A 13,320-nucleotide genomic window follows, 5' to 3' on the forward strand; every position below is an offset into this window, starting at 1 on the left:
AACACTCTCCAAATCTATTTGGTGATTGTGGAGCATATGGTGTCCATATGCTTCTCAATCACCAATAGATTTGGAAAGGGTTGAAGTTTTTACCAAAATCTTTCAGTTCGTTTTATTTTCGCTACAATAATTTGTGCGACGAGTTGAATATTTTTCTTCTCAAAGCTATCGCGATGAGGCTTCTTTCCCGTGAATATTTCAAGCAAGGAATCGTTCATTGCGGATTGATGTTCATCGGAGTTGTTATACTACAGGCTAGACCGAATGGCGGTTTTTTACAGAGCAAGACATCGCTGGCAGCAAGTAGGTGTTATTTGTCGATACACTGTATCCGCATCTGCAAGCAACAAGTTCATATTTCAGCCATACAAAACTTCCTATAAAATGCTTCTTATGCAAATTTGAGTTATATTTTCGAGTCCCAGGGACTCTAAACTAATTCGAGAAGACTTTGGTTTTCAGTGAAATGGACAGAGGAAAAATTTTTGAACGCTCGGTTATGAGCAGTCTGGTTGAAATATACGCCCTTTTTAACTCGCTTAGTGACTAGAAAGTCGCCGAGACCGGGTTTTGACCAACTTTGGGTCGATTTCCAAAAATTTGGGTGATATTTCCGAGTCCTAAGGACTCTAAACTAATTCGAGAAGTTTTTGGTTTTCAGTGAAATGGACAGAGGAAAAATTTCTGAACGCTTGGTTATGAGCAATCTCAGCTGGCCGAAATATAGCCACTTAGTGACAAGAAAGTCGCCAAGACCGTGCTACGTGCAGCATGATTCTTACCAACTTGAGGTCGATTTCCAAAAGCTTGAGCGATATTTCTAAGTCTTAGGGACAGTAGTATAGAGGGAAGTAAACAAATACCATTTCGCAGAGGGAGCCTTATTTCACCTTATCGCAGCCCCCACCATCAAGACCGGCCCTCACAAGCTCGGGCCGGTTGAACCTGGAGACTGCGAAACGGTGAAATAAGGCTCCCTCTGCGAAATAGTATTTGTTTACTTCCCTCTATACTACTCACAACAAACGGCCCCTTCACAACAAAGGAGTGCGTCATATTAGAAACAAGCGAGCCGGCTGTTATACCGCCCGAGCCGGGATGACTCGAGCGCCAAACAAGTGTGGGTGGCTGACGTGGGGCCGGAAAGAAAGCTGCGAGCTTTCCGAGGCCATCCAAAATCTCCCTCCAGAGCTTCGTGAGATGATTCTCAAGGAGTACATCGTGATAAAAAATAAGGAAAAAAAGGAAATGGGCTGGGATAAGGTACACAAGCATATTCCAAAACCGGGTTGGGATAAGGTTAACAGGCATATTTCAAAACTGCCTTTCTGCCAATACAGGCAGCAGATTGTGCCGATGGTTATTTGCTTTGAATATGCGGACTGCTTTTTCGAGGGTTGTTGTTTCCCCTGTTTCGAAAGGGATGGAAATCTTCATAAAGCATCGCTAAGCCGGCCGATGGAGCTTATAGAAGCCAGCCCAGAGCACAAGAATTTTTTTAAAGTATGCTCCTCGGATGGTTATAATTGGCACGAGTGGTTCCTTTTTGGCCGGGAGCGTTAGCGAAAAAGGCGGCGACTAACCTTCGCTCGAAGCAAAGTTTTGCGAGTTGCGTGACATTTTTCTCAGAAGACTGGAACCAAATATTCCCTCAGGCCCTTGGCCGAGCAGTACAGAAAAACATGGAGGACAACTCAAGATTTTTTTGTTTGGGCCGAAAATAACGAACCAGAACAGAATTTACCAAAAAAAATACGCCCAGCCAACGCGCTTTAAGTGATTTTTTCACCACAGAAGCTGCCGAAGTGAAGCGAGCAGGAGGAAGCGAGAAAATAGCAAGATTCGATCGCAGCGTTCGATCGCTCGTAACATGTGTTATTCCTTGAACAAGGGCCTCGATCGAGCCTGTTGAAGTTTCCTCTGCTTCTCGCATGGCTTCAACGACTTGATATGTTATCTGTCTGACCTCTTTCTGCCAAACGGGCGTAGAAAGTTCAGTGAAAATAAAGCAAATAGCGTGGAACAGCACAATCATTTGGCCTTCAGAAGTGCTGTTGAGATATAATTTATTCAGCCAAGCTCTAAATATAACTCAAGCATGACATCATCTCGCTACCCAAAAGCGCATGCGTATGTGTGAAAACCTGCGAAGGACAGAGAAGCACACCACAAGTTAAAGGAGCGGCGACTGGATCAATGTATATAGCTTGAGTAATTATACTATTGATCAGCAAGCAAATGATGGTGCTTTGGGGCCACCTCTGATTCCTAATACGGCACGTACAGGCGCTTGTCAGGGGTATGGGGTGAGACCGTCCACGGTGATAACCCCGGGTGAACCGCCCCGGCCCATTGGTGACTGGGAGGTGGTCAAAGGTCCCTCGAGATCTCAAACCTCGTCCGCCTTGTCAGCGGCACGAAAAAGTTCTAGCCGGGGCTAGGCAAAAGAACAGCCAACGCGCACCTCCCGGCAGGATTTTGCTTTTTTGTGTGACCTGTCTCGCAACGTCACGCGTGAAGGTAACGCGGTGTAACACAATCACTTGTTTTTGATAAGACTAAGAGAGAGTTTTGTGTTTTTTCGCTCAAAATTTAGTTCAAATCTGCTGTTTAATCCGCAAGTTTTTTTCTATATTCTTCCCGAACCTGGTCCCGAACCTGGTTTCTTATTTTTTCAATATCTGGCTGGATTGGATTTGTTTGTATTCGCGCAAAGTTTGAGCGTAAAGTCTCTTTAAGCTGGCGATATTTCTGCATTTCACGTGTGATCAGTTGAAACTCCGTGTCAGAAACCCGATTATCATTAAGAGCTTGTGAGACAGAGCAGTTTATCGAGTCACGTTTTGCAATAGCCAGAGAATGGATTCTCGAGTGCTTATTGACTTTGCGTTCAAGCTTCAACGGACAGGCCAGTGGAAACTGCGCCAGATAAAGCGGCTATCCCGGCAACAGGCGCGCCGACAACAATTCCAACACCGGTGAGTGATGTTGCAACAGCCCCAGAAGACACAGCTGCCGTGACAGCGCCAAGGCCAACCACGGAATAGTGAAGCGCTTTCCGGGCTTTTTTGTATTTTTTCAAAACAAGCCTGTAATGCTCGACCTCAGCAGATATTTCTTTTTCAATTCTGCTTATCTCGGTTAGCCGGAAATTCTCGGCATTTGTCGTTTCGGGAAGGCTTGGATAGATTCTTCTTTCATTCTCGGCAGGCGGCGCGCTTGGTGGCAACAGATTTGCCGAAGACATTGTGTATATATAGAAATTTAAATTAACTCTAATTCAAAAAGAAGAGGGAAGCCTTTGAAATCAAAGAGTTCGCCATTTTCATCTTTCACGCTAATGGTGATGCTATTTATGAACTCGTCTGTAGAGCAGTCTCGCAAAACATGTTGCGGAGAAACCTGGTAGCTTACCTTTTCATAAGGCTTCCCTTTCACATCAAACAGTGCTAATACATCTGACCTTTTGCCATTGAACAGATTCTTTTGTTTGTCGATTAAATTACAATGAATAAAATATGTCGTCGGATATCTAAACCGTTTTACGAATGTTGTAAGATCCAACTTTCGCCCGATACCAAGCAAACCGGCTAAATCGCGATCAAGTTCTATTGGTTTTGCCCCCAAATTTCTGATTACAAGCTGGCCAAGAGGTTGGTTTATTTCTGTTTCCAACTGTCTATGATGATATTTGTCGAACAGACCGTCTATTTGTTTTGCCATTCTTTCTAAATTATAATGCGCTGGGGGTAATTTACTAACTGACAAAGCTTTGTCTTTGTTTTTATCTCCCAAGGAGGCCGAACCTTCTTTCTTCAAAGTGTCCCAGCTGTTGTACAAACTGCAAGAAATGAGTTTCATGAAATGCACTTTCGATATCGGATTTTCAAAAGATATTGTCCCTCCGTTCTGTTGCGTGACAATAGTGAGAACAACCATTTTTATATTCAACAAATAAAATTGTGTTCAAATAATATGGCGAATATGTGGAATGATATCCGTCAAGATCCCGGGTTCGATGATCCCAAGTTTTTGAAAAAAGAAGATGCTGCAAAGAAAAAGGCATGGACAAACTTTTTAAACCGCTTTCCAAAAGCTGACAAAAGCAGGTTCATTTCACAAGCAATGATTGACCGTAAAAAAAATGTAACCGCCGAGGTGTTTTTCAAAGAAACCGAAGGCTCGTTTCAAAGCGTCTTCGGCTCAGACAGAAAATATTGGAGCGCCGAAATGAAAAAGGCACTCGGTTTGGGCGACATCGGGGGTTTTCCTTATCAGCTGGCGCCGCTTGGTTCAAAAGTTTCATTGGCCATCCCTGCGGTACCTTTCGACTGCAAAGCACAAAGCTTGAAGAAAATATTCGACGCCCCAATCCAAATCTACGTCACGCCTGACCAATATTTCACGACAAAATTCAGAGAAATATTTCAAGGTACCAAACTCAGGCACACTTCTGCAGCCGAATCAAAACGCTGGTTAGGAGGGCCCGACATGAAATATTGGCCGCAGCAGCTCAACTTCGCGGTTTTCTGTGCGACACAGGGGTGCGGAGCTTCTCGCGAGATCTTTGACAGCGGGATGGATCTCCCCCCGCAGATAAGAGCTTTCTACAAATTCCACGTGTATTTCACGGTCAGGCGCATTTTGTTTCAGCTAGGAGGAATTCAGAGCAGGAGCGCTTTGCCCGGAGACCCGCCTTTCAACCAATACAATAATCATTATGGCGTTGCTTCATACAAAAGGCTATGCAGCGAGTTCGGTATTGCCCCCTCGAGCGATTTTCGCTTCACGTACGGGGAAAACCACGGTCTGGGAAGCATTTACGTGTACGCGTCAGGCGCGGGCGTGACTAAAACTGACTATAAGTACCCGGGATGGTACAAATTCAGCGATGAATGCGGGAAAGGTATTCAAGGAAACCTGATCTATTACATCGAGCCGGGGGCCGCTTCTGATGCTCAGGCGGACTGGTTCGCGCCAAACACCGCGAATGGTTTGACGCAGGCGGGCTTGTCGAGAATAAATCAGTTAATCGAGGCTTTCGTTTACTGCATCCTGAGCGCGCAAGTCAACGTCCGCAGCAGCATTCTCGGCTCTGGCGGTCGGGCGAGAGAAGCCCAGAGCGAGTTCCTGGTGCTGATGGAAAGCGCGATCACACAGCCCGACCTGGCCGCGAGCGTGCAAAGGTACCAGCTAGCGGTGGATCAAGCGAAGGTGAGGCTCAATCTCGCTGTAGCCCCCATGGCCTGTCTCATGCCCGCGGAAATGATTATCAACACCGCAAGCACGATCGGTTACAACAACAAGCTGAAACAGGCGGTCTCCGGGAAGAAACTGGGGGTGAACAACGAGGTAAGCCCGGACACAAAAAACGCTGGGCTTAAAATCATGGCAGGTGGCCCGTCAAAAATTAACCCTCCCAACAGCCATCCGTCTAACCCGATACACAAAGCCGCAACAGCCGAATCGAAAAAAACATCTTCATCCGAAACTCAGCAAGCACAGCCGACGGCGCAAAAAATTGAGCCCACGGCTCCAGATAAAACACCGCAACACGAAATTAACAAAACGGCGGTAATTGTCGGTGTAGTTGGATTATCGGCGTTGCTGTTCATGGCTTGGCGGTAGTTAACGCTGCTTCTTAAAATATTCTTCGAACAAAAAGGCCACCGCGGCAAGAATGAGCAGCCAGGTGTGCTCGGCCAGAAATCCGACGACTTGGCCGGCGGCTCTGAACAGGAAGCTCACAATCGAGCCAAGCAGCCCGGGCAGTAGAGAACCAAGTTTCGCGGCAATATCTTTGAGGCCATTCCCCAAAGCTTTGCCGGTGGCTTTCAAACCTCTGGTGAGGACCCCGATGACAGCTCCGATTGTGGTCCCGGCGGCGAGAAGAATAGCGGTCAAGGTCACGCCATATTTTTTGAAGATCTCTTTGACCCTTTCCAAGAGAGGCCACCCCCTTTCCCTTTCCGCAATCTGAGTTTGCAAACGCGCGATCTCCTCATTTCTTTCTGCAACTCTGCCTTCTGCGGCTTCTTTTTCGGAGGGCGAGGCATTCTCATCTTGGATGATCGCCTGGTCGTCCTCGTTTTGGTGCTGCAGCTCGCTTTCCTGCTCTTTCAGGTCGTCCAACGGTTTTGTTTGGTTGTACCTTTCTTCCATGGCGTTTGTTTCGCTTTCTTTTTCAGCGATGCTGGCCCTGAGTCTGTCAACCTTGGCTTGTTCCTTTTCTCTGTTTTTTGTTTTTTTCGTAAGCGAATCCAATTCTTTTTTCTTGTTTTCAAGATCGGTTTGATAGTTCTTTTTCAGTTCTTTGAGCCTACGCATCTCTGCTTCACTTTCAAGGTTCGAACCATGTTCGTCCTGAAAGCCATCGATCTTAGCATCAGTTTGCTCGATTTTACGTCTCAGATCTTCAACTTCTCTCTTTTCTTCTTCTCTTTGCGAGGAGAGTGTTTCCGCCTGTTGTAGTTGGTTTTCAGCTTCTACCAGTCTTTGTTTCATTTCTCTGATAGTATCCCGGTCTTCTACAATGATGACATAAGCTTTACGCCCCAGAGCTGATTCTTTCACTCTTATGAAAGATTTTTGAAGAGTCACGCCGTCTTTTTGGAAAATTCTGTACTCTTTATTTGCGGGCTTCACAACAAGCGAAGTTAGATTCCCTTTTTCTTGACCCAATTTGATTGGACCTAATTTTGCTCTGTTTGCATTCGGGTACAATTTTTTGATATTTTCCCAGCCTTCTTCAATCATGACTTTTTCGTCATCAGGATGAATAAAACCATCGAGCAAAGGGATTTCTTCCAGATAAGAAGTGTCAGGCAGGCCGGACTGCTCGTGAGGACAAGTACTCATTTCCGTTTGTTCGCCCCGTGGTAGGGGTCGCCAGGTTGGTAGGGAGTGGACGCCGCGCCTGGCTGAAAAGGACGGGTTGTGTCAACCTCTTGTTCGCCTTCATCAGAGTCGTGGTCAAGCCGATTGTCAAGGTCCGGGTCTTCGTGACCAAATTCGCCACCGCCTTCCGCCATGGCGATATATTTCAAGCCTATTATTTTTCAAATTAGAAATAATCGCCGGTGTTTTATACAATGTCAGTTCCAGAGAACCTTCGCCCAACGTACAGTGAAAAGACCGTGCACGCCATGAAGGCCGAGCGCGCGGTCAAACGAATCACCTTTAACCCCTCTGAAGCCAACCCCGGCAATACGCTGTACGTTTACGTGCCCAAGCTAAACGAGAACGAGGTTCTGGTGCCGGGCTCGCTAGCTCTTGTCTTTGACATCGACCTTTCTGAAGGGCACGCCAACAACTTCCTCGTCCAGAATGTCACGCGGGCGCTCGTTGACAGGCTGGTCGTGTCGTTTGCGGGGAGAACCCTACAAGACACGGTTGGGTACGACATCTACAAAACTTTCGAAGACCTTTTCCTTTCTCAGGAAGAGCGCGACAACAGGATTCTCGAAGGGATTCAGAGCGAGGATCTGTCCAAGATCCGCTCAGACGCGGGAGACAAGAAAACCTCAGGCGTCGACGCTGAAAACAAGCTGAACGAGGTATACGGAAAAAAGTACCGGATCAGGCTGGACCATCAGATCTTAACCGACCACGGCGTTTTCTACCCCCAGGCCCTTTACAACGACCTCAAGTTCGCCGTAAAACTTGCCGAAGCTATACACGTGGTCAAAGGCTCCGACACAACCCAGCTGAAATACAAGCTAAAAAATATACAGCTCGAGTACAAAATGATCCGCAGCAAGACTCTGGCAGACGAGGCGCCGAGCGTTTACTCCAGCGGCAAAGAGCTACTTTACGACCACGTGATGCATGACAAAGAGGTGCCCTTCAAAAAAGACGTTGACCCGAGGCTCACCATCAAAGGCAACGCCCAAAGAAGGTCTCTGAAAGCCCTTCTCCTCCTGTTTGTAGAGCCGTATACTGCGGGCAATAGAGATTCAGAAAAATTCATCTTCCCCGATCTGACGAAAGTCAGCGTTACGGTCAACGGCTCGCCCAACATGCTTTACAACAATGGCATCGAAGGCAAGGACATGTGGGAAGAGGCCCGCAACTTGTTTGTGAAAGAAAAAAAATAAAACGGAGCACATGGATATGACAAAGTTTTACACCGGTGATAAGTTCGGGCTTGTGATTGATATGCGCACGATGCCTGACCAAAACATGCACGGCAGCGGCACGCGGATTGTGAACCGTACGGACGGTGTCCAGCTGGAAATTGAGCGGAAAACCGAAGGCTCAGGCGACGTGAAATGCCACGTATTCGTTATCGCCGACTCCCAGTTGAACCTTATGGGCAGTCAGCTTGAAGATGTGCAGTATTGAATATGAACATGGATCTCGGCAAGATACCCTTCAACGCTCTCATTGTGGGGCCGACTAATTCTGGCAAATCGAGGTTCGTGGTGGACCAGATCTACGGCCCTTTCCGCGGAAAGTTCGACTACATCGTGCTCATCTGCCCGACGTTCACGCACAACAAGACCTACCACCGGCTTGGCGAAAATGATCCAAGAATGGATGTGATAGTCTGCGAGCAGCACAACGTGGAAAGGTGGTTGAAGCTCGTGAGATGGCTTTTCGTGGGCACCAACACGCTCATAATCCTCGACGACTGCGCGGTCTCCAAAGATGTGAAAGGGCGTACAGGCGAGCTGGTGAATCTCGCCTTTTCTGCCCGGCATATGGGCATCAGCGTTTGGGCGCTGACCCAGAAGTTGACCGGCATAACATCTTCCTTCCGGGAGAACGTGGCGGCGACCGTCCTCTTTTACACCCCCTCGATGATTACGCCGGCGAGCTCTCCCCGGATGAGTACAGAGGATTGATTTCAAAGCTGAAAGAGCGAAAGTTCTCTTATCTTGTGTTCGCACTTCGCCACCCCTACGGGGTAAAGTTATTTGAATAAAAAAATGAAAGTTGTATATAGCCTTGCACAATGGTCAGAGAAGACGCCGCGTTAGCAGACGTTATGAACCTTCTTCAAACCGAGCTCGAGCCGTCGAGCGGTCCCGCAGGTGGCCTTGTTCAAACCGCCCCCGGACCTGACATTCCTGCTCTTCGCGAGCAGCTGGCCGTGCTCGTGTCCACAGGCAAAGCCAAAGAGGCCATCGGAGTGCAGCTTACCCACGAGCAGGTGAAGCGCCTGAACGACAAAGAGGTCGAGAAATTCACCAAACGCTACGAGACGTACGTGGGCTCGAAGACAACGGAAAGCCTCATCGACAGCTTCATTTTTCTTGCAACCAAAGTGGTCGGAATGACCGTCAAAATTAAAGACATCGAGCCTTATCAGAAAGAGCTCAGAAACGACTACATCTTGAACAAAGAGCTCTCCAATCTGGTCGGCAACCTCGCTTTGAAGTGCGGCCGGTTTCTTGCTGCGGCCAACGCGGTCTTCATCACCACGAAACATGTTGATTTCAGTCCACATTTGCCGAAGCCGAGCCACCCTCCTCGTGATGAACACAGTTGTCCGCTTGAGGGCGTTGATGAAGTACCCGGCTCAGCAACTGCAGAATAACTTGCCAGCAATCATCAACAACTGCTGAGGGCTTGCCGAGAAATTGTTAGCAATTAAGCTTTTTTCATTTGCTTATAATACGGTTCGCTTCAGAATGTCTACCGAACAAGCCGAGAGCGCACCTGCCGTCACGGCGCCTCAGGTTGAGACCCGGGCAGCACCTGCCGCCGATGTCACACAGCAAGCGACAACTCCGACTGCAAAAACGCAGCGCGTAAAAAACCCCAAGCGTGTGGCTGCTGGAAAAATGGTTGCCGAAAGAACGCGGCTGGCCCGGGAAGAACAGAAGAAAGCGGCTGAGGCTTATCACGCGGAAAAGGAAGTGAAAGCCGCCACAGAGGCCCTGGACCAACCCCGTCTACAGAAGGTGAAAGCCCAAAGAGCGGCGGCCTCAGCGCCAACCAATGGATCGCTATTGGCGGCATAGGCACTTCCCTGTTCCTGGCCTATTACACACGTGAAGAGCTCAAGGCAATGGCCAAGTCCGCGTCCGACAAATTCAAGTCTGTGTTCGGCATATTCAAAACGCCGGAGCCCGCGCCTGAGCCCGCGCGTGTCGAGGCACAACCTGCTCGCGCGACACGGCCAAGAGGATTAAGAAAAATTCTTTGAACATTTGCGTGTGATGTGTATCGCGATGTCGTCGAACCCATTCTTTGCGCGTGTTCTCATCTCTACAGCCGCAATTGGCGGAATTACGGTATTATGGCTCGAATTTACCGGGAAAGCTTTCCATAAGGTGGTGCAACTTTCCAAAGAAATGTTTGCCCATAAGGCCGCAGAAGAAAGACAAACACAAAGAGAAATAGGCCAAGAAGTAAGAAGAAAAGTATCAGAAATAATAGAAAGAAAAGAAGAAGAAGCCGCGGGAAAGACAGATTAATTTTCTTTTAAACTTTCCCGAGTGGAATGTATCAACATGTTCACAGTTGATGTTCCCAAGTTTCTCGTCTGTTTCTTCACCTTTTTAACTATCTCGCATGTGTTGTACGACATAAATAAAACGGTCATTTGCGCGACAGGCGATCCTTTTTAGTGCAGCATTTGACGGCGAGGTTGCAGAAGAAGAGGCGTTGTGTGCCAAGTGCGCAGAAAAGGACGCTGGGAAGACAGATTAATTTTGTTTTAAACTTTCGTTCTTTTCTTATAACGAACGCACCATGTCCGACAACAAGCTTGTCAAGACCGTCATTGACGCCACTACTCTCACGGGATTAGCCGCGGGCATCGGCTGGGTCGCAAAAAAGGTTGTGAAAGAGGATTTCACTCCTAATCCCAGCAGCAGCGTTATGAATTTCGTGAAGTTCACCGCCGTCATGGCGGGCAGCATTGCGCTAAAAGAGTACCTTGAGGACCAGAAAATCCTCCCCGTCGGCGTTTGAAGAAAAAAACATCATTATAGCGCAATGCCGCGTTCTTATTTGCCCATCAAAGCCTTCACAACGGCTGCGCTGTACTTTTTTGCATCAAATATGATCTATTATGCCTTTGAAGCCATTGATTTTGTTTGGGCGGTTAAGATTGTCACCCGCGAAGACTCTGGTTCTGAGGATCAAGACTCCGCTTTTGAGGATCTTGATACTGAGGAATTACCATTACCGGAGAAATGTCCTTCACCTCCTCCCTACGAACCCCGCCACCGCCATACGAGAACGATTAAAAAAAAGATTATACAACATATACAATGGCGAGCATCGCGATCATGATTGGCGGGGCTGTGTTGAACGCCACGGCTTTCATCGGTGGCAATTATCTGGTGAGGGCGCTCGGCGGGGGCGAGAAAGCCGCGCTTGAAGAAAAAAAGCGTTACGACAAAGCTCTCGAAGATTATCGAGCGGCTTACGCCAAATACACGCGCGACCGAACACAACCTCTAGACTGGATCGCGACCAACGCGCAAACAAAGGAGCAGGCCAAGCAGAACTTCACCAACACCGACTACGCCTTCAAACTCTACAACCGGGCGCATCCTGACGAACAGATGACGCCCCCCAAGGAGCCCAAGTTCACAGATTTCTATCAGCCAAGCGAGCAGCAGAAAAAGGGCGAACTCGCGTTCGTGGGCGCCGTGGCGCTCGCTCTGGACTACGCGGCCTTCCGGTTCCTTTAAACTTTTTTACACCTTACTTATATGGACGCCAAACTCACGAAGATTTACTACGGCCCCGGGGGCTACTGGAAAGGTATCGCCGTGATCAAAAAATTAGCCGAGGCCGCCAAGGTACCTGAAGAAACCGCAAAAAACTGGCTGATCAGGCAAGCGCTCTGGCAGATATTCCTCCCCGCGCCGAAGCGGATTCCTCGCCCGAAATTCGACGTTCCCACACCCAACAAGGTCCATCAGGCGGACTTTCTTTTTCTGCCGCACGACAAGCTCCCTCGCGGCCGCAAAGTTTTCAAATACGCGCTGACCGTTGTCGACGTGGCCAGCCGCTTCAAAGAGGCCGAACCCCTGACTTCGAAGAATTCTGATGAGGTCGCCCAGGCCTTTCAGAAGATTTACAAGCGCGGGCCTCTGGAATGGCCTGAAATGCTGCAGGTTGACCCCGGTCGCGAATTCATGGGCGCTGTCACACAAGAGATGGACAAGCACAAGACATATAGCCGGCGCGGGCGCGTTGACGTTCACCGCGACCAGGCCATTGTTGAACGTTTCAACCGCACTCTGGCTGAGCGCTTGTTCGGGCACCAGTACGCCGTGGAAATGCTTCTCCCTGAGGGCAAGCGGTCCACTGCCTGGGTGAAAAGACTTCCTGAAGTTGTTTCGGCTCTGAACAACGAGGTCACAAGCCTTATCGGCAAGAAACCCGCTGTCGCCATCAAAGAAAAATCTGTGTATTCAAGGCCGTCGACACCTTACACGAGGCCTGTCGGAAAACGCGAAAAAATCCTGCTCCCTCTTGTCCAAGTTCGTTATCTCTACCAGCCTGGCGAGCTTGAAGGAGGCGTGACAAGAACCACGGATCTAATCTGGTCTTTGAAAGTTTACAGCATTGAGAGATCTTTTTCCAAACCGGATCAACCCGTTCTCTACTATCTGCGCGACGGGCCCAAGCGCGGCTTCGTCCGTGAAGAACTTCTAGTTGTCCCTCCGAACACTACTCTTCCTCCGGCTGACGTGAACTAGATGTGATGTTCGATTGGCTCGGTGTGTATTCCGTCGGGCAGCACCCACCGTTTGTCGTAATAAGCGCTCAGCTCCAGCTTCTCCTGCTCGTAAGTGACCATCTGCCCGTCCCGCATCCTGAAACCTCTGTTGGTTGCCATATCTTTGCTGCCTTCCAGCGCTTCCTCGAACCTCTGCCACGTTATCTCGTTCTGCTTCTTCGACACCCCCTTCGTGCTGAACTTCTTTTTTTCACCCTCTCCTTCGTCGACATAATAACACTTCGAGCAGAGCGCGATCATCCGGCTGCCCTCGCACTCAAGCTTGAAGAGACCCGGGGTCCGGCCGCTCCACTTGTCCCAAGCCAGCCATTGATTTTTTTCCGCCTCGAATTCCGCCTTCAGCTCTGGCCGGACGACGTCCTCGAGCCGCTCGCCCGAGATCGCCATGTAGTTGCTGTCCGTGTCTATCTGCATTAGCTCGAAATCTCTTCTGTCGACGTACTTGTCGAGAAAGTCGAAGTAGAATTCCAGCATCCGCAGCTTCGCCAGCTGGTAGACAGCGATTCCGATCTGGAACGGCCGCCTGATCGTGATCCGGGACTTGCGGCTTTCCAGCTCGTAGGCCCTCCCGATCTCTTCGAGGTCTTCGAAATACGCGCTCCGCAGCGCTC

General features: G+C 48.9%; 1 pseudogene; it reads left to right on the top strand.

Annotated features, from left to right (window-relative positions):
* Window positions 1–7,091: 7,091 nt before the first annotated feature.
* On the top strand, window positions 7,092–8,345 carry LOC145469440 (uncharacterized; annotated as a pseudogene).
* The last annotated feature ends 4,975 nt before the right edge of the window (window positions 8,346–13,320 follow it).

Source organism: Orbicella franksi, chromosome 15 (assembly GCF_964199315.1).
Source record: "Orbicella franksi chromosome 15, jaOrbFran1.1, whole genome shotgun sequence".
NCBI classification, from domain to species: Eukaryota; Metazoa; Cnidaria; class Anthozoa; order Scleractinia; family Merulinidae; genus Orbicella; species Orbicella franksi.